The sequence below is a fragment of the Corvus kubaryi genome, unplaced genomic scaffold, assembly GCF_017639235.1.
Source record: "Corvus kubaryi isolate FWS band 111438036 unplaced genomic scaffold, C.kubaryi_AGA036_p1.0 133, whole genome shotgun sequence".
In the NCBI taxonomy this organism is placed as follows: Eukaryota; Metazoa; Chordata; class Aves; order Passeriformes; family Corvidae; genus Corvus; species Corvus kubaryi.
Genome location: NW_024580667.1, coordinates 2,360,054 through 2,382,018, shown reverse-complemented (window position 1 = coordinate 2,382,018; position 21,965 = coordinate 2,360,054). Strand labels below are relative to the sequence as shown.

The 21,965-nt window shown below is 42.9% G+C and overlaps 1 protein-coding gene across 9 annotated transcripts in view; it reads right to left on the bottom strand.

The window, feature by feature from the left end:
* The window catches only part of AGPAT3 (1-acylglycerol-3-phosphate O-acyltransferase 3), an 88,562-nt gene that overhangs the window by 20,477 nt on the left and 46,120 nt on the right, over positions 1-21,965 (bottom strand). The window contains exon 1 of one of the 9 annotated variants that reach the window (XM_042034118.1): positions 18,721-18,897. The exons of the other annotated variants lie outside the window; for them this stretch is intronic. The gene's annotated coding sequence lies outside the window, so the exon portion shown is untranslated. Of the gene's footprint in view, positions 1-18,720; positions 18,898-21,965 lie in introns of those variants that run through there. 9 annotated transcript variants of the gene reach the window in all.

Here is a 21,965-nt window from a genome sequence, read left to right as displayed (position 1 = left end):
CAAAAAAAAAGAGCCTGGTTGAACACAGCCAGTATTGTGCCTACCACAGAAAGCAAAGCAAAGCAAGATGAATAGTGTTGGAGCTTATGATAAATAATCTAAATTCTCTCAGTGTTTTCCTGTAAGGATGAAAGAAACGTTTCTTCCATTAATGAATTACTTTAAGAACAGCTGTTGGGAAGCAGAGACTTCTGTTTGAAAAGGAACAAGTGGAGCTCTCCTTCCTCTTCCCTCCCCAAAAGGCTCCAGTTGTCTCACACAGCCAGAACACCACACCAGTGTTCACACAGTGCCATGTGGGAGGCAGCCGTGGCATCCAGTGACTCCCTAGCACTGGGCTTGTTTGTCTTTTCCACTGGCATACTCTAATAAACACTACTAAGCATTAAACAACCAAGTTCTTCACTTCAAGACCAGAGTCATTCTCTTCATCTGGTGTATTTCAAAAGCCAGTTCAAACAAACAAGGAAAGAACAATTGCCTCCACTCCCCCAAGCTATTTCTTGAGTTCTTGCTTGCCCTCTGCACAGCCACGTGCAAGCAGCTTTGCTGATGACTGTGTCTAGTGTCAAACCATTCAAAGGCTGGACTTGAGGATCTTGGAAGCTTTTCCATCATGATTCTGTCTGTCGCAGTCATCACATCAGCACTTAAAGCCTTTTGATGCACAGCTTGGCCCCTTTCAGACAGGGGCACAAAGGACATGCAAATGCCACAAGCAGAAACAGGAATATCAGGTATTATCTATCCTGAAATAAAGTGGTTTGGCTCCACTTCCACAGCCTCTTGGCTTTGAGGATGTCCATGGCACTCTGGTATTTCTCCCTTACATTAAGGACATTGCTGTTTTACAGACCCCAAAGGACGCTACACTGCAGCATGATGGTTTCTCCAGCTTTGTTGCACACGGCAAACAAGATTTATCACTCTTGCACTGGCATCCAGCCCCACATGCTGGGCACCATAGAATCACTAAGGTTGGAAAAGCCCCCCAGTCCAGTCACTTCTTGAACACCTCTAGGAATGGTAACTGCACCATTTCCCCAGGCAGCTTCAATGCTTAACAACACCTTCCATTAAGAAATTCCTCCTGATGTCCAATCTGAGCCTTCCTGGCACAGCTTGAGACCACTTCCTCTCATCCTGTTGCTGTTGTCTGATTCTTCCAGTTTCACCGCTGGATACAGAACCTTCCAGTCTCTGTTTTGACAATTCCTCACTTAATTGTATTTGACTTTTAAGATAATTAGAAGTTAACCTTAATCCTGGAATTCTTTAATTTTCTGCATTCCTGCCCATGTAGGACTGCCAGGCAAACCAGGGATAGGGCAACAGGCAAAAAAAGGTGCTCAGCAGCTGTTCTGTTGTATCCCATGGTCAGGGTGGGGGAAGGATAGGGAAATCAGTATTTGCTAAAACAAGGAAAAGCACCACTTCTGCATTTGACATATGTGTTAAGATCAGCTTAGTGAAGTATCTAAGAAGTAAACATCTGTCCTAGTCTACAACAGCAAGTCTCAGCACTATTACATTTTTCTTTTTTTTAAAGTCTACCCATATCATCTACATTTTTAAAGACCTGCTGGCAAACTCTTGTTTTTGCTCGTTTTTCTAAAACACTTTGTAACTTCACAGCCCTGACCTTTCACCACAAAACCTTCATTTCCTCCTATACAGCCACACTGAGAACTGTAGGGAATTTTAGTACTCCCTCTGCTTTCACATCCTCACCAAGGGCCTGCTTTTCACAGCCACGTTGCCAGACAGCACCAGGGTAAAACCCAGCTCAAACCAAAGAGGACTTTCACTGCCTTTTAGAACCTCACCTTTCAGGGCTGTTGGACTTCTGTAGTCAGAGACCTCTCCCCACAGTGTTGAACACAGGATCATAGAATGCTCTGGGTTGGAAGAAACCTTAAGTATCACCTACTTCCAACCTCCACACCACAGCCAGGGACACCTCCCACTAGACCAGGTTGCTCAGAGCCCCATCCAGCCTGGTTTTGATCCTTTATCTGCTCTGATGAAAAAGTTCCTAAATTCTTTGCATCCTTCAGGGCTCCCTCCCTTATTTCTATGCCTCTCAAGAAAAGGGCAAGGAGACAAATGTCTTGGTGTGGTAGGCTGACCCTGGCTGGAGGACTGGTGCCTACCAAGGCAACTCTATCACTCCCCTCCTCACCTGGACAGGGGAGAGAAAACACAACAAAAGGCTTGTGGGTGAGGTGAGGGTAAGGACAGGACAGGGAGAGACCACTCACCAATCACCATCATCGGCAGAACAGACTCCATGTGGAGAAATCAGCTCAATTTATTACTAATCAAAGCAGACCAGGTGAACGAGAAATAAAACCAAATCTTAAATCACCTTCCCCTCTAACCCCTCCCTTTTTTCTTGGGCTCAACTTCCTGATTTTCAGTATTTCCTCCTGCCCAGCAGTGCAGAGGGACAGGGAATGGGGCTGTGATGTGAGTCCATCACTCATCTCTGCTCCTTCTTTTTCAGAGAGAACTTCTCACACCCTTCCCCGCTGCCACAGGGAGTCCCTCCCACAAGAGACAGTCCTCCATGAACTTCTCCAAAGTGAGTTTTTCACCAGTTGCTCCAGCCTGGTTCCCTTCCATGGGGTGAAATCCTTCAGGAACATGCTGCTCCAGAGTGGGTCCCTTGCAGGGTCCTGCCAGCAAACCTGCTCCAGCCTGGGCTTCCCAGAGGGTCACAGCCTTCTTCAGGCTCTCACGTGGGCTCCTCCAGAGGCTGCAGATGGATCTCTGCATCCCCATGGACCTCCATGGGCTGCAGGAGCACACCGGCCTCGCCAGGGTCTGTAGGGGAATCTCTGCTCCAGTGCCAGGAGCACCTCCTCCCCCTTCTTCTACACTGACCTTGGAGTCCCCAGGGCTTCTCCCACATATTCTCCCTCCTCTCTCTGGCTACAATTGCTGCTGTGCAGTTCTTTCCCACCTTCCTTCTTCAGTGCATTATCCCAGAGGTGCTACCACCATCTCTGATGGGCTCAGCCTTGGCCAGTGGGTCTGTCCTGGACTTGGGAACAGAGTCGTGTCATGAGGCCCCACACTCACATGGATTCTCTGGTTTCCAAAAGGTAACTATGTGCCTCTCAGTAGAAGTCAGAATACAACCCTTCTCCTTTACCCAGCTTTCTACATTCATGGAAGTCCTAATGATTAAATTTCCTGGAGACTTCTACCTCTGCCAAATGTCACTGGAATGTGCCACCAAGTTCAAAGGCCATTAGAAGATAGAATGACAGAAGTGTGATTGCATCAGCCCCATTTCATTAAGAAATCAGGTTTAAAAAACCCCAAATGGACAAGCACATTACAGCATTTCATGAAACAGCTATTTATGACCTCAACATTAAAAATTAAGCCATTAATCATTCTATAATACAGTATATTCAGTTTGAACTCCAGATTTTAATTAATTTATTGCTGTCATGTGTGTGCAATCTTTCTGAAGTTCATGATGTTTGCATGAATATGAGCATGAAGTTAGAAATTGGTCCACTAATCCTAATATTCCAACCCAGTCAGAATTAATGAGCTTAAGAACAACAAAAACTGTGGCAGGCAGTACTTACCTCTCTAGACCTTTGCCTTCAGTTTTTCTGAACGTGCTTTTGCCATCTCTACTGTGCCATATTCACCTCCACCTATGAAACTAATTACAGACATCTTTTGCCTTGAACATCTTGTCCCCACCCTGAAACCTGGTATTTTACCTACTTTTGCTATTTGAGAAATGAGCAAAACTTTTAGATCACTGAATTTTACCTTTCACCACAACATTCTAAAATATTGTATTTTTCAGAGGAAGCTTTTTAAGCCTCCTTGATGTCCATATAAACTTGGCAAACCCTGTCTGTGAAGAAGGGTTAATGATGTTGCAAGTCAGCAGCAGTACATAAAATGCATTTTGCTGCCCATCAAGAGTTTCCTGATAATTTTTCAGAATTTTACAAACTCTGCTCATCAAAAATACACAAGGAAAATAAAACCTTTTTTATTCAAAAGTGAGATTGACCTGTTCCATGAGCTGCTTCATGAGTACGGGGACAGATAAAAGCAGCAGAAACCAGGAGCTGAAGAAAATGGCTCTTTTCTCAGTGTACTTTCTACCCTCCAAACCTCTCTGATGACCCAACCCAGGCTATTTCTCTTTCAAAAGCATGAAAATCACTAGCATAAGTGTCTGTTCCCTCACCTCTCCTTCTGAGATCAGAAATCCCAAGATTACTAAGCAGCTACCCAAAAGTCAAGGCAGAGGTATGAAGGAAAGCTTCCAATAGCCCTACCTATACTTCTTTGGCAGATAAATAAAAGTACAGCTCCCAGTCTTGTTATTTTAGCATCCTTCAGAAATACCACATTGCCACAGGGGTAGCAGGTTACTCTCCTGGACATTTCTGGGCCATACCACACAAAAATATGTTGATCACCTTATGACCAATGCTTAGAAGTAATCAGTTACTGCCAAGAAATAATTTTCCCTTGCAGAATGCACATGCTCTTCTAGCTGAAAGACAAAAGTGCAGTGGCTATCCAGCTTTTAAAAGCGAAATGATATATTCATAGCAAACAACCCCGACAACAGGAAAATGTTCAGGAAGACAGCAGGTCATTGATGGACTCCCACTCCTGCACTGTACTACATCTCTTTCTGGGATGAGGAATTTGGGAGCCTGTCCCCCATCATGCAGAAACCACACAAAACCAATGGAGAGAGGCTTTACCCAGGGCTTTGCCCCAGACTTTAGAAAAGCATCCCAAGACTCCTGCCCACTCTGCCACAGCACCCCTAAAAGCAATCTCCACTCAGGCCTCACTTATTTTAGAGCCACCATTGGCAACCACAGGTGTCTAAGTAGGCTGGAAAACAGAGCTTAGATCAACAACAGTGAGTCAGTAGAGAGAATAAGCAAGTAAGGCATAACAACAGTTTTGGTATCCATTTGAACAGTCTGTACTAGGGATTCTCCAGATAAGCTGTAAAAATAGACAGCCACTCAATTGCATCCCACACAGCATTACAAACTGTCTACTACAGACCCAGCCTTTTAAACCTAAGCACGACAGAAAGGCAGATAATCTTTCTCACACAAAATAGGTCTAATTTCCTTGAACGTGCCTCAGTGAGATGCAAGGCTGGTTCAGAGTTCATTAAAAATCCTGCTTGTCATGAATTTTTAAAACTGAAGAGTATGGAAAAGAACCTTAAGCTAAACTGAGGTCACAGATAAAAATTTGTTTCTGAGTTGTAAGAACTAGGAATAAGAGCTCAAAAAGAAAAAAATGTTACTGAGTCACCATCATGAAATCAGATGAAAACTCATTCCTCAAAATTTTGTCCATCTTGGCCTTGAAACAGTACCACAGCCAGTTTCCAGAAAAGGTCAAGAGTGAAAGATTATCACCTCTATCTGTCTGAAGTATATTCCTTACTTTGGGCTTGATCAAACCACAAAAATTTCCACTCGTGTCAATAGGTTTGGCTCAGTATCTGTAGAGATTTTTGGTAAGACTATTTCCACCAAATAAAAAGCCTTTGATTTAACTCATCATCCTAATGAGATGCCAATACTTTGGAGGTAAACAAAAAAAAAGAGAAAAAAAGCTGTGCACATGGCTCTGACATTCATGATCATTTCACAAGCATACAGAATGAGAGGTAGTGAGAAGTTATTACATTTTCTTCTTATCTTCAAGATCCAAGTTGCTCTAAGAAAAAAATACCAAGATAACCAGTTGTTTAACTTGTATTTGGTAGAGAGAAGACCACAGAATATAATAACAAAGCAAAGAAAAGCATTCAAACAACTCAGTGCAACCAGAAGGGAAAATAAACCAGCCCTCAATACTACACATCACTGCACTTGAGGGGCAGCTTTCCCTCTTCCCTGCCCTAAATGCAATGTTACTGACATGACAGCCTCCTCAACAGCTGCAGAGAGCACTGTGCTTATGCCACCACTAGGGATGAAATTGTATTTTCTCTAACTTGTTGCTGCAATATTACAGCTGAAAACACCAGCAATATTAAAATGGCTGTTCTCCGGATTTAATTTCAATCAATTCCTTTTATCACACTTGGCACAGAAAAAAGAGAGAGCAAGTGCACACAAATTCAATTTCTCCTCAGCATACACACTCAGTTAACATTGCTTCTATTTGAACAAATGGATTGGATAACCAAAATGAACCCTGACTTGCTCAGAAATCTGCTGGCTACAAGACAACCCCCACGAGGAAGCAGAACTCCTTGCAGAATTTCTCTCACAGTGAGCACCTCTTTATTGACAAAGAAAATAATGGTATCTTCATAAGGATTTTCTGTTCACAACAGGGAAACTGGAGAGATTCTGTCACGAGTTCCCTGGGAAAAACCAGCCCAGACAACTTCAATGTCAAGGCTGAGTCTCACCAAACCAGGCTGACATGACTTCTCCCACAGAACAGCCTCCCATACTCTCAAGACATCACAGGGTTCTGCACTGAGCTTTCCAGGGAAGGCACCCCACAACTTCAGCACTTGGTTGTGCACCCAACCTTTTTTTCTTTCAGGAAGACAATCACTGCCTTATGTTTTAATAAACTTACAATAGCTTCTATTAGAGTATGTCACTTACAACTGCTTGTAGGTGTTTGTGTACTGCTTCTCCCCTGGATACACACATTTGCCATCCCTCAGTCTGCAGTCTCACGCTTTTGTTTCAGTATGAGCAACACAAAATTAAGTTTTCTTAGAACTATAATTACAAAACCTTAATTGCATCTTAAATTCAGATTAGATAATAATTGCAAATTTGGCAAGTTTGCCTCTTCTCTCACAGGTTCCAATGGGTTTTGTGGGTGTATGCATATTTACAGATACTTGTGAGAGCTCTTGTAGAACTCAACCTTAACAAACCTTGTCCCAAACTTGAATATTACTGATCATCAAGGTTTACCTGACTGCAAGCCCTTGAGCTCAAGTTTTTTACCTGCTTGCTATCAAGAGGAAAAATAAACACCCCGTAACTTATGCTGTTCTGCAAAGCATGCAATCATACAATTAGCCTAATTTTGAAAGCCAAAATCAGGCAGACACACATTACTTTTGGCTTCATCTTTAGCGGAAGGCACAGAGACATGAGCCATTGACCCAGGGCAAGGGGGATCCATGCTCCCACCAGCACAGCAAGACATAGCAGGATGGAGCAGCAGAAGATGAGCAAGACTGCAATTTCAAAGAAAAAAAGGATTAAAACCAGGGGAAAATACCAGCCCACTGCAAGACATTTACACTGAAACACGCGAGCTAGAACACTGTCATATTCTGTATATTTTAAGAAATAAATAGGAACAATTATTCAGCTTTGCAAATTCTTCCTGGCTCCAGACAGACAGCTAAGCATGACTCACTCAGAAATGGTTGTCAAACACCTTCTGCCAGTCTTGTTCCTTCTCTTGGGAACTTTTAAACTTCTCCCTGGCCTTTTTTGTTTGCTTGGTGGCAGCTATCCTCCCCACTTCACCACTTTGGCTAAAACTCCCTCGAGGGAGAAGCAGGATGCTAATCCTTCCCTCACAGCATACTCTCCTTTTTCTTCTTAACTGGCTTGGAACCAACAGCTTCCCAGGCCTGTGCACGAGCCCTGCTTTGTGCCACAGTGGATTTAATGCCATTCCATCACAGTGCACAGCACTGCAGGCACTGCCTGCCCACCTGGTGTTCAGTTTGTGTGTCAACCCCAAGTTCTGAAAAACACTGTCAAGTTTCCAGCTTGCTTTGAGAGCAAAAGCAGGCTGGGAGAAGCTCTTGGAGAACTCAGCACACTCCAGCAGGTCCACTCCAGTCCTTTAAAGGACAGGCAAGTATTTTCTGTCCTGCTGACTGCTCCCTGGAATCTCACTGCAGGGTGTCCTGCCTGAGTTCAAGTCAGGCCAATTATGGGCAGTACTGGGATGCAGTATCTGCCAAGCAGCACTGGGATGCTCCTGCTGTTAAACACTCCCTTGCTTTTCCCACACAGGTTTACTCATCAGCAACATCTCAGAAAGGATTTCACAGAATCACAGGATGGTTTGGGCTAGCAGGGACCTTGAAGCTCATCTCATTCCACCCCCTGCCATAGGCAGGGACACCTTCCACCAGAGCAGGTTGCTCCAAGCCCCATCCAACCCTGGCATTGGACATTTCCTAAGAAGGAGCAGCCACAGCTTCTCTGGGCAACCAGAGGGTCTCACCATCCTCAAACGGAAGCATTTCTTCCTAACATCTAATCTAACCCTACTCTCCTCCAGTTTGAAGTCATTCCCCCATGTCCTGTCACTCCAGCTCCTGTGTGGCTTCCTTGCAGGCCCCTTCAGATTCTGGAAGCTGCTCTGAAGTCTCCACACAACCTTCTCTTCTCCAGGCTGAACAGCCCCAACTCTATCACCCAGTCTCCATAGGGGAGGTGCTCCAGATCCTCCTTATGCTGGGGGCACAAGAAATGTACACAGTATTCCAGGTGAAAAATCTTGGCTGGAGAAGCAAGCAGAGCACCTTTGGTAAACACAGTGCACCCCTTTAACCCTGTACACAAAGGGAGGGATACTTGGGAGAGCCAGGACCCAGCTGGAGCTCCATGCACAGCCCAGCAGCAGCTCACACATAATTTAACGCTGCACTTGTAGTGAACAAAATCGCCACCAGCACCACAAGACATTTAAGCAGTTCTGAATGCTCATCCTGAAAATAAGCCAACAAATCTCCAATAACCACAGTTTTGCATGCTTCCTACTCCCAAGGTTATACCCAAGGCATGGGAAATCCTTTCCCTAATGACAACACACAGCTTTAGGATGTTGCAGATGTAAAACACATCCCCAGAGGAACCTGCTGATTGTCCACTTGCTCATGGTGCTCGTGTTCTCTGCAGCTAAGCCATGACTGACCAGTTTGTGCTCAGCACCACACAGATGTGGCTTTAGGGTTCATGGAACTGTGGGTGAGGGAGCAGGAAGCAATGTTTCTCCCTGGAAGCAGAAGGATGGAGGGGGATGACCAATTTTAGCCAGGTTTAGTGCTCACAGTGTGGGTGCTCTGGGGGTCTTATACATCCAGTAGGCAGCACTGTACTGACACACCAAAAAATGACCCTCAGCCAAAGGCAGGTCTCACTATTTGGGCAGGATTCCCCAGATTTGAAAATCCCTTTGCTTATATATAAATATACACACAGATACAAAAACATGCAGAGGTGCAGCAATTTCTAGGACAGTAGTTGTAGGCCTGAAGGAGCTTCATTTTAACCCAGTAGTTATGCTGGTATTTAGTAAGAAATGGTCTGTAGAAAACCTGCATTGTAATCAGAGACAGGGTGGGAAGCAGAAACCAGGAGAGCATGGATCTCATGATTGAAAAGTAATGCCACGAGGCTGGGCTGGCCACAACCAATGCACTTCTCACATCAGCTCATTATTTATTCCATCCCACCGCAGTTTGAACACCTAGGTAAGTGCTACACTGTATCAGCAACCCCCCAAAACTGCGATAAAAGTTGCATTTGGACAGAAGCATTAATGTTTCTTTTTTACGGGCAATGTGGCAAGAGCATCAAATTTCTTTTCTCCCCACCAAAGTGATTGCTGCCAGTTGAATTTTTGCTGTTAAGTCAACGCATAGATGAATTGATTGAGAGTAGTAAGAAAGTTAAGATGAACATTTTATACTCTTTTCAAAAAGGACAGACAAAAAAAAAAAAAAAAAAAAAAGGAAGTAGCTCTTCCTAGTTCTTAACTGGCTCGGAACAGACTCCTGCCCTGAGCTTAACTTCCCAAACACTAAAACCGTGACACATATTTGGTTCCTCCACTTTTGCTCCCCATGCAGGTTACTGTTATTTCTACTCTAACACCTTGAATATTGTGAAACCCTGACCAGGCTGGGTGCTGACAATTCCCAGGTCTGAGACAGGCTAGGAAGAGCTGTAACCTCCCCCTTCACTTGACATGAAGGTGGGCAAAACCAACAGTACTGTCAGTCAAAAAGCACAACCCAGTATTTTAGTGTCCTTAAAAAACAAAACAACACAACACACCAGACATTAAAAAAGTGAAACAAACTATCTGCTTAAAATGATGAAAGAGGACTGAGACCAAAACTTACAAACACATTATTTCACAGAAATAGTTGGAGCTGTAAGTTACCTCTGCAAGTTCTTCTCGTGTAGCTGAAAACCGGGCACTTTTATTATTTTGAAGAACTCAGGACTTCTGCACCACCTGACTGGAAATCATGCCAAGATTTAACCACCAGGAAATCACATTCTGCATCTAGCAGCTCTATTATTTTCAGCCTTTCCCATGGAGCAAATGCTGATACTGACATTTTTCCTCTCAAATGTAAGCATTTTCCATTTCTCTTGCAATGAAAGACTTTTTGCCTTAATTACTTCTGCTTTTGATAGAGCTAGCAGGTGTAGTGAGTATTTTCTTCATTTCAACTAGTTCATTCAAAGTTGAAAACCCAATTGGGAGCTGAAAAAGGAAAGAGCCTCTTGCAATCTGAATAAAAAGCAGGTGGGAGAAAATGAGGTCTCTGAATTTTAAAGGAGCCAGACTTCCCTTGGCACTTAGGTCTTGTTTTCTCCCTTACATTCTGGCTGTGGTTACTCTTTAGTGAGAAGAATACTATCCAGAGCGGATTTTCATAGTAATTCAATACCTTTCCAAAGCCTTTCATTCTTTCTGAAGTTATTAAGACAGATAGTTTGACTGCACAGGTGAAAATGCATTTTTATGAATACAAAAACCTGAAGCTACCACAATTACAACTGGCACCACAAAACAGGATTTAGTCAGATTTATGTCTAGACACTGATAGTGACACTTTTTAAGTATGAATTGAACACTGTGGGGAAAATACTAATGAATAGTTCAAGCATAACATGCTTAGATAATATGTCATCCCCCTGACTCCTAATTTCTAACTTGAGATAAATACCTGCTTTGTATCTTGTAATCAAACCTCTCATTAGGTCCCAAATTCTGAAGTTTGATTAGGTGAAAAAAGTTTGTTTTGTCAAAAAAACCCAAACAAACCAATCAACCAACCCCTAACAGGTTAAAATATATTTCTGGGAGAAACTTTAGCATTTCTAGCTTTAGCGTTTCTGTATTTCTAGGCAGGGATTTATAATGTTACAGTAGATTTTCTGAAGTGCCCTTTCCTGAGTCACCTGCTCTGCTTTGTACAGCTCCCAAGCTGTAAAAAATTTCAGAGTTCCTCCACTCTCACTGAGGACAGAGTTTCACTGACAGCAAGTGGCCAGAGCAAAGCCATGCAGCAACCAGATGAACTGGAATGTAATAAATTAGACACAGTAAATTATACTGGACTTTTTTTCTAGATTGCCCCAATAAACTTTGTAACACCAGAAAGCCATAAAAATGCCTTTAAAGAAGTTAAATATTGTGTAAAAAAGAATCTTTTAGAAAATGTTGCCTGTCTCCAGATGGCTTCCCCAAAGATGAGAGCGCACAGCTCCAGGTGTGCCCGAGAGTCACTCCCCTGGATGGAGGAACAATTTCCAAAGTGAGCCTCACAACTGCTGAACAGAAATCCTGACCTAAGGGGCTGCCACTACTGACTTCAACAGGAAGTTAAATCCAAGGAGTGCACAGGGAGAGCCAAACCTCCTGCAAAACAGCAGCTTTTGCCCACACCCCTGTGGAGCAAGGGACCCAAACCTGATTCATAATTGCTCAGGTAGATAAATGAAGATAGCTTAAGAGCTGAGAAACTGAGGAGGAGTACAGACCATGCTCCCCCCTGAATCCACAACATGAACCAGTCTTCCATCCATCACTCTGCACCTCCATGCCAGAATATTTAGCTTGTTATTTCCCTCCCCTCACTACATTCAACTACAGGAGTTATTTACATGTCAGAAGAAACCCTCATCTTTTTTCTCCCCTACTTGGTGAATCCATGGAGTAAAGTGACAATCTGGTGTCCTGACATCAGTCTGATGCTAGGTACTACCATGCCACAGACACATGGTATTACATTAATAACCATAACCACTACAACACTTGGATTTAGTCAGGCAAGAGGAGCTTACTAATTGCCAGAAAAAACCCTCTGAACTGGGCTTTTTGTTTTCCAACCCACTGGGCACAGAAGGAAGCTGCATCCATCCACACACACATCACCCTGGTGCAGCTCTGCCCTGCTCATCAGCTTCCTTCCACCAGACCCGCTCCCACTGGACGAGCAAAGCAATCACGAGCTAATCCAAAAACTTCCCAGATGTATCAAGAGGGTAGTAAACCTAAAATATCCTTGCTTCGTCTCCTTCTCCACGTAAACATCTATTTTCAGAAGTGTAGCTTCTATTAGTGATCTCTTGAGAACAAATGATTTGTTTTTAATTCTCCCCTCACCATGGCAATACACGCACCAAGCAGAAATATGGTCTATTTAGCAAAGTGCATTTGATGCTATTTCGGAACTTAAGATACAAAACAGTATCCTAATGCTTTGCAAGCTTTATTTTTACAGTAATTTCACAAGAACTCAAGTACCCATTAATTTTTCTGACATTACAAGCCACTTTTTCATTTCATACCATCATTTCTAGTTAGTTTTCTCTGCAAAGCTTCTCTCTCTCCTCTGTGTTAATGTATTCTTGGTAGCAGCATTCTGATGGCATTTTTGTCATCCTACCTGCTCTCATGTATACAGTTTTTCTCCTCAGTCCTTGCCTGGATGACAGTTCCTAAGAGCACTTTATGATCTTTGCTACACATCTCAAAAGTTTTGCTTTCTGTTTCTGGTTTTATAAATATATTGGACTGTGTGAAAGCAAACAGAATACATGTAGGGCAGGGATGTGAGGGAAAGCATCTTCAAACAATTACAGATGAATATATATTTCAGACTATAGGACAAACAGGAGAAGGGGAGTGACTCCAGCTGCTGATAGCATCTGTTTCCCTGGCAGACTCCTACTGCAGGATGAGAAACCAGCACTTCACACAGATGAGGCCAAAACACAGACACCTGCATTAGCTTGAGTCTCTCCTTTCCAGGCAAAAAAGGCCACCAAAAAAGAAAACCCACAGGCTTCTTCCAGGTTTATTTCAGTTTCAAAGTCGACCAAACTTCCGATGTTTGCTTTGCCCTGTCAACTGGCCTCTCCCAAGCAGCCACCTCTGGAAAAAGTGACCCATTGCTCGCTTTTGGACACAGACTAATTAGCATCTTATTAAAAGATGACACCAATTTATATTATTGCCAGCTATATTAACAACACAGGAGCAGTGGTTCAGCACTGCAGGAAGTTGAGTGCAGCTGCAAAGAGGCTGAGGAAATGCCATCCTTCCACATTTTCAAAACCCAACTGGAAAAAGCCCTGAGCAAACCAACCTGTTTCTGAAATGAGCCCGGCTGAAAGCTGCCTCACACTCAAATGATACACACACCCAACTATATTCTATGTATTTTTTTTTAATGACAAGCCCAAAATGACAATCTCCATAGATAGAAAGATGCTGATCACTTATTTGACCACGTGAAGCTATCCTGAGACCTCTCTCCTTGAAATGCCATTTCAGTGGAAGGCAGACATTGCACATGAAACAATAATGATTAAGTCCAAACTGAGTTTTCACTCCACTTCCCAGGTGTTTTTTGCAGCCTGCAGTGAGCTTTATGCTGTCATGGCTACTCTTACAAGAAGCATTTCACCCCTCCTTTAAAACTAATCACATCACAGCTGCACTACAGACACACTCTACCAGGTAACTCAGCCACAGATTCATTTTTAACTCTACCAGCTAAATCTAAGATGTGACTTGAAACACCTTCATCCTTCTTAAGAGAGATCTAAGTTTAAGTATTACTTACAACATTTGTTTTGCTCCTCTTAATCTCTTTGCTAGCATTGAAATGATGGGTCTCTCTCGCAGTGTCTTCCAAATTTCAGAGTGCTAAATCACATCTCTCTCACATCAAAGTCTGACATCATTTGTTTGCAAAGGGCAACCAAATCAGCCATGGGGGACCAAGTGCCTGGGGAACTGTGCTGTTGCACATCTTCAGGGGAATAGGAACTGCTGCCTCTCCAGACCAGAGGTCTGTGGCAGAGCAACCACTGCATGGAGCAGGATCAGCCAAGTCCCTGAGGTCAACACGGTTTGTGTTCAAAAGTAAAAAACAGCCTGTGCAGTATTGACAGCTGCTCTTCCAGTCTTTCCTCCAGCCTCTAATACTCATGTTTTATCTAAGCTCCAACTTGGACCCACATACAGGAATCTCTGTTTACTTCCTGGATAACAATTGCTCTGGTTGCAGAGAGGAGCTTAAGCAGCTTAGACAGCTGCCTGCCAAAGAAAGGAATTTAGCGTGTAGTTCCAAAAGCCTGGTTCCTTATGAACTTGGATTTTAGTGTTGACAATGCTCACATCCATGAAGAGACACGGGTAGCAAAGAACATCCAACTTTGTCATAACAGGCTCTTAGCATCCCTCTTTCTCCTCTCCCTGGCTACTTCCATGAAACATGGGGTATTCCAGTTATTTTGGAGACACCCTCATAGACATTCGCCAGCCAAGTGTGTCTGGAAATTCCTCAATGGGTTCAAAACAGACCAGTGAGGCGAGAGAGACAGATAAATGTATTTGAGCAGGACAACACTAAGTTTTATACCCATAGCAAAGCAGGCTGAAAAATCTGCCAAGCTCAACCTCTTCAGCTCATCACATTTAAAGACACAGCAATGCTATGCTAGCCCAGACAAATTCATGGTTTAGGCACGTGGGCACGGTCACAAAATTCTTTGGGTAATGAGCTTTTAGATAGTCAAGGTTTCCGTATTTTCCACAAGCAGCAGCCACAGCACAGAAACAACCCCCCTGAAACCCACACTGAGAACACTGATCAAAGCTCCAACTTCTCTGCAAACTCCTGATTTAGATGAATACTCTATGCTCCTCAAATTGCGTGGTTTGGTGCTACGGGTGTGCTAGGAAGACACAGGCTGTTTTAATCTCCAGGCACTTATCTCAGAGACAACTACTCAGTCAATGTAGGACACCTATCATCTCAGTGCTTTGCTTTAAGCTGCCTGAATAAAGCAGCAGAGCACACAGTGGCTTTTACACAAGCATGGTGGTATTTCAAGCACAGCCCACTAGATTATGGGCACATTATCCACAGATAACACAAACCAAGTCCTCACGTGACAGGAACAGGGCTCAGTGCTCATGTTTCACCAGTTTAGAGTTTACACCGCACTTCCCAAAGCACCAAACCATTCCCAGGGCCTTCCCATGGAAACAGCCTGGCCCCATTGTGAATCATCCCCCAGCACGTACAAATTAGGAACCTCCAGGTTATTGTGAGTGAAATAACAGACAATACATTCAGTCCAAAACCACAACTATGGGAATTGCTAATAAAATCCAAGTGAAGATAGACATCATTAGAGATCATGTGCTGAACTACTGCTTCAAACACTTGAAACAGAGAGAGCAAAGCACCGTTACAGTCAATAAGCAAATAAAATACATGGGGCAGTGAAATTATGTAGTTCATTAAAACTCTAAGTCTAGCACAGGTCTCCCCCCTCAAAAAATGCTAAACTATTGCAGCACAAAATACAACAGTAGCCAAAACATGATCTGAACTATTGTGCTCTTAAGGCACATTAATGAAATCAAAGCATTTACGGCCAGTTCAGGCATTTGGGCACATCACTCAAGCCACAAGGCAGCTCTAAGAAGAGGTAAAATCAGTGTCAAATTACCTTCACTTCTAATACAAAGTACACCAATTAATCACACTAAATACATGTTAGTATTCCAGGCTCCTTTGATGGCCAGAAGCTGAAACAGAAGGCAGATTCGGCAGCAGGGGAAAAAGAAAGGAAAAGCATTTGTTTCAAATATTTTGTAGCTTGGAAATGGTCAATTAAAACCCACCAAAAAAAGTGCAGAGAATTCTTATGAGTTTATCCTATGTATTAAGTGATGACAACCCTACACAGAGTGATAAATCCATTATTTATGGGCTAAGAGATTTGTTGATTGGTGAAAATGGACAATTCTTTTAGAGTCTCATGTTGTGATGAGAATTTAACCAAACAAACTCTACGGAGCAGCAACGACTGCGCAAAGAAGAAAATTTGATGTCTCGTGCTCTTACAATTTCTGTGTACTTTGGCTTTGCACTACTGGATTGCTGAGTGTACCTGGGAGGATTCACACCTGCTATCAGAACGAGCCTACGTGAGGAGATGTGGCTGGGTAATGGGGGAACCCTCTGGGTTATTCTCTATACAGCTGCCTGTAACTTTAAGACTGTGGTGGTCCCTCACCCCTTCACTGCTGCCTGAGCACCAACCTTCACATATCTAAGAAATGCCTATTTCTCTTTCTGGTTTTTTGGTTGTGGGTTTTTTTTTTTTGGGGGGGGGGGGGGGGGGGGGCACGGGGAAGTGGAAGGGACATGCTGATTTCCAAGGCTTGGGGTGATATTGCATCAGAAACACAGCAAGCATCAGGCCTGGAGGATGCCACAAGTCCCAGAGGAACAAAGAATCTTCACTTCCTTAGATTAATTCCTTAGAGAGTACAAACTAAATTTGGCCCAGAAAGTGAAGAAAATACGTCAGGTCCAGCAAGATAATGAGGGTGCTCCAACCCAGGAGAAGCAAAAGATCAGATGGAATTACAGAAAAATAACCAACCCCGAGTTAATCTCTCAATATGCAAAGTTGATTCCCTGCTGAACTGGTGATCTCTGATCTTAATCACCCCAGCTCTGTCTGAGAATATTCTAAGGGAATTGCAGCAGCCAAACTAACATATTTAAGATGAAAAAGGAAATAATTAGTCTTTCTAGTTACTTCCTACAGGGCAGGCTTGTGCTAAAAAATTAATAAACTAAAATATTTATCAAAGTCAGCTTTCTTCAAGCAACAACAAACTAAAGAGTTAAAAATACCCAAACCAACAAAGCCAAAAAAGCACTCTGAGGTACTCACATTAAGTCTCATCTATATCTAATCAAAGAGGTTTGAATGAGCTCTCGTTTCACAAACAAGCAGGTGACATAATTAATTTTCTCCTAAACCTTGAGGTTGTCGAAGAAGAGGATCTGACCTAATACCAGCTAATTCCCGCTGTGTGCAGAATTGTAAGCTCTCCTGCAAACCAGATTTGACCTGGATTCAAGTCAAGAATTTTAAGAGTGAACAGAACAAGGGGAAAAAAAGAATTACAAGAGATGTGTGCATGTTATGCTCTATGCATAATGCACACAAATTTGTATTTGCATCAGTACAAAATCTAACTGATACCAGATGCACACATCACACCCCAATATTGAGCTAGGACATGAAGAATGAATTTAAAACTACACCGTGTTCATGTATATATCTACTACATGTACTTTCTTCTGTCAAAAAGAATATTTAGCAGGACAGCTGTAAATGTCTTTAAGCTCTAGATTTCCTGATTTTTAACATTAAAACTGTGAAGTCACATATGCCTGTTTTCTTGGAACACTTTGATGACTACAGAGGCTATTAATCACACACATTTTAATTTGAGCTGCCACACTGTATAGCTGAGAGTTTACGTCTCTGCAGAGATACACTATAAAGCTTAAATGTAAATAAACTCATTAATATTACAAGTGTGTGCATACACATATGCAGAGAGGATCGTAGGTTTGTAAATAGTACAGGCATAACTGCCTGGAGGAAATACTTGGCAAAACAAAACCATGATGATCCAACACAGATTTTTATTTCTTTCGTTTTTTAAACAACTTATAAAACAAACAAACAAACAAATTCATGTGTCAGGCTGGAAACTTGTTCACAGCAATGTCACACCCCTTGGAAAGTTTTCCAGCCACAGCCATATTAATTCCAACTCCAAGCTTTTCCTTTTACAGTTGAAGTGATGTGTATTTTTTCACTAAAACCAGTCAACAGATCGCACTTCGGTTTCTAAAAGTCGCTGTTTGCTTCAGACACGGCTCTAAAAAGTTTCAAGATTTCTTTCGGCTGAAAGTCTTGGACATATGTGGAGACACAGAGAAACAAGGCCAGCCCAGAAACATAGGGCAGCCCTGCCCTGCTTCTACCCTTCCCAAACCCAGTCAAAACACCCAGGCACGTGGGGTCTCCTGGCTCTGCTGCTGCCAGTCACCACCCTCCCAGGCCCAGCTCACCCCCAAGGGGTAGAATCGTAATTTTCACCTGCCTGAAACATCCCTTTTCCACGCTGAAGACATGAGTGTCTCACAAACACCCTAATACATGGTGAGCCTGTCAGCCTAATTTCCATGTTATGTGCTGAGAGACACCTATGAGAAGACTAAGAGCACAAAGTCAGAGTGAAAGAAATCTATAAGGGCTTGCAGAAAAAAATGGAAATACACAATCACCATCTTGGCCCAAGTGGCATCCTTAGCCACTGCTCTCAGCTGAATAAAAACATGCAAAAGTTCAAACAGCAACAAAATCGAGTCCCAAACAAGTAACAAGGGCACCAGAGCAATTCAGGGAAGGTATCTACCCCAGCCACACGTTAGTAAGTACACATCAGCCTTCCAGAGCACCTCAAAAAGGATCCCCACTCTCCAGCTCGCCCCAAGGAAGCATTTCAAAGGACAAGCCACCACCAGCACAGTCGCAGCACGAAACTCCAACTTACCAATACAAGTAATAGGCTAAAGCCAGGGCAACGAGCGTAGCGCAGACTCCAGCCAATAAGCAGGCACCTGACTGGTTTACCAACATCTTCCCAATTTGTTATTAATAAACAAACAAACAAAAAAAGAGGAGGAGGAATGGAACGGCAAAAACGCACGATGTGAGCCTTGGCTAGGAAAGCAAATCAGTCTTGACATGGAGAAGGGATTATGGTGACAAAAGCACATCGAGGTAAATCTGGAAGTGCTTCAGCTACTAAAACTGCCTGCTCAGAGGCCCAAAAAAACAGCTGAGTGTCCTCTCCATTACACGGCTTTGTAAAACACTGAACTAAAAAAGCCCCTCTTACCTCGAGAATGAAGGCATGAATGGGGCAGAAGTGGACTAATATTTAAAACAGATAATACTGCTCAATAAATATTACAGTCAGGTGGTGTTGCTGACAAACCAAGCTTTTGCTCTAATCCAGTAAGCTCCTTACAGGAAATTACCAGGCTACAATCGACCAGATTCGCTCGTGTGGTTGTGCGTGTGCTCAGCGCTGCCACTTGACACTTTTTGTTTTAACAAAACCTAGATTTTAGCACCAAGGAGCCTCCCACCACAGCACCCAACAGATGACAATGGCATTTCCTCTCCCTTCTCCCTGCTCCAAAATCAGGGCTTTGGGAGGGCACTGAGCAGGCACAGTCCAGGAGTTTGGTGAAAAAGGAGATATCGGAGCCTGGAGAGGAGGAAATGAGGTGACAGCATCTACAACCTGTGCAGGAACACAGTACTGATGGGGTGGGTAAGGCTCAGGGGCCCATCCAGATGCTGTGCACCATAAACTGGACAGTTCAGATAAAGAGACTTGAGGGCACATCTGTACAGGGACACAACAGTCAGACTGAAGAGTGATTCGCATTCATCAACATAGCCCTCTGTGAAGACGCAGCTTTAACTGGCATAACTCACCTGGTCAGAGTTAGGCCTCTAAAGAAATAAAATCCTAACAAAATCTAGCTTAAATGCCAAAGATAATACTCAAGTGGTAGTCACAGGCCCCTGACACTCCCATTTTTTGACCAAACTTAGCACTACAGAGAGTTAAGGCATGGTATAAATGCCTCTTAAACCCCTGGCTGCCCTGGAAGTAGAGTCACATTAGAAGAAGACATCAAAGAAGTTGAAAGAGGCAGCACAAAACCACTTAAGATGCAACAGATAGAAAGTTTTTACATTCAAAGAAACAGACAATGCTTAGAATAATTTGGCCAAAAAGGAAAAAAAAAATGGAGGCTGTGAATTTAAATGTCACAGACAAATAGGAGCTTATATCTGGTTTAGCAGAGCTGGGTGGAAAAACAATGTGAAAACCGCCTCTGAGTTTAAAGCACACACAAATTAAATACAACATACTCCAGAAAGTGCGGTGAGTAAGGGTCCAGTGGAAAACCAGGACAGAAGCACCACAGCATTCATGAAATAAAGGAAAATTTCAGGTGCTCTCCATGCACCAAGTCAATAGGTCCTCCTGCCCCCTTATACCCTGCACACCGTCCAGGTCTGCTGTAAAACCTTTTGCAACCTCACCCATAGCTCAACAGCATTTCTTAAGTGAGTACACAGATAAAAGTCTTACTACTATCTACATCTTTGTCAATGAAGGAGATAGCTTGCAACTAAATTCCTTGCTTAGGAAGAATCAGTTTCTGTGGGCTCCAAAGGAATTTTTACTGATTGTGTTCCCCAATCTCATTTTGAGACTGCTCACACTGCTTCTGTTCTCAACTGGAGAAATAAGGTTATATCAAATTACATCAAAAGAAATCCCAAAGCCCAAGAGACAAACATACACACAATTCAAAGAAGACAGGAGGGTTTCGGACATGCAGAGTCACTAAACTGGCACTTGCAATGTTTTTGTAGGTGAAGCTCAATTACCCGTTTCCAGGACTGCGGATCAATACTTTCCCAATGCACAACATTCATTACAGAAAATGCACATAATGGATTATGACTGGGCACAGGACAGCATCGTGATTTTTTAAATGAAAACAAAACCCAAAGTAGCAATTATCAAGAGGCCTCATTTGGAAAAAAAAATAATTACGATATTAGAATAATTGCCTATATTTGGAACAAGGCTTACTTGGTATTTCTATTATAAAAGCTACCCTAAAATTATAGTGCTGGTATTCAAACAGCAATTCTGTAATACCAGCCCTTACATAACAAACAGAAAAGGAGTTATCTAACAGAAGCCCTATTAGTACAAAATTATTTGAGTAATAGGCCTCTTGCAACGTATAAAATAGATCAATGTTATATAATTACAAAATGCTGCCAATCTTAGTCTCTGATGATTAAGAAAAAACCTCAGTATTGTCTACTCATCTCTAAGACGACATAAAATGCTCCTCTTCACTCCAAGTGGTTGAATTTTCAAGACAAATGGGAATTCATCCTTTGTATTCAGATAAAAATAAACTACAAAAGAAACTTCAGGAGTGTTAAATGCATTTACACACCAAGCTGTGAAACCTAGGGAGCCACCTGCTAGACAGATTGGGTGAATCTGGAAAATGCTTTGTGGCACAGGCCCATCACTTGTTAAAACAGGGATGCAAAATAAAGGATAAACAAAAGAGTCTCATCTGCAGATAAGCGTTATAGGGAGAATGATATACTTTGCTTTCTGGATGGAAAATTATGCAGGAAAAAAAAATTAAGCCTCAAACATATGACAGAAAGAGCCAGCCAGGAGACATCTGTCTGCATGCAAATGTGCTGTGGCTGAACAAGGAGAAGCCTCTGACTGCTGCTACCCAGAGTCTCAGCAAGCACTGTATTCATGCCTGCGAGGCCCTGCCCAGGTTCAAAGCTTTCCTTTGAAGTACTGAGCACTAATTGGGAAGAAATGCAAACTCTGTCTTTCAAGAAGTGCTGAGCTGCTTCAAATTTCAGGTATAAAACACTATCTTCTGCAGAAGAGGAGCAGTGTGATTTGCTCTCTGATCCATAGTAATGCAGGATCCCTGATGCAAGTGAACAGGCAGGGGCAGGAAAGCTCCTGGGGCTGTCTGGTGGCAAAGCCACCACCTCCTGAATCAGTGTGACCACAGACAAAGCCACCACCTCCTGAGCCAGTGTGACCAGAGACAAACACACAACCTCCTGCATCAGTGTGACCAGAGGCACAGCCACCATCTCCTGAATCAGTGTGACCAGAGACAAACACACAACCTCCTGCATCAGTGTGAC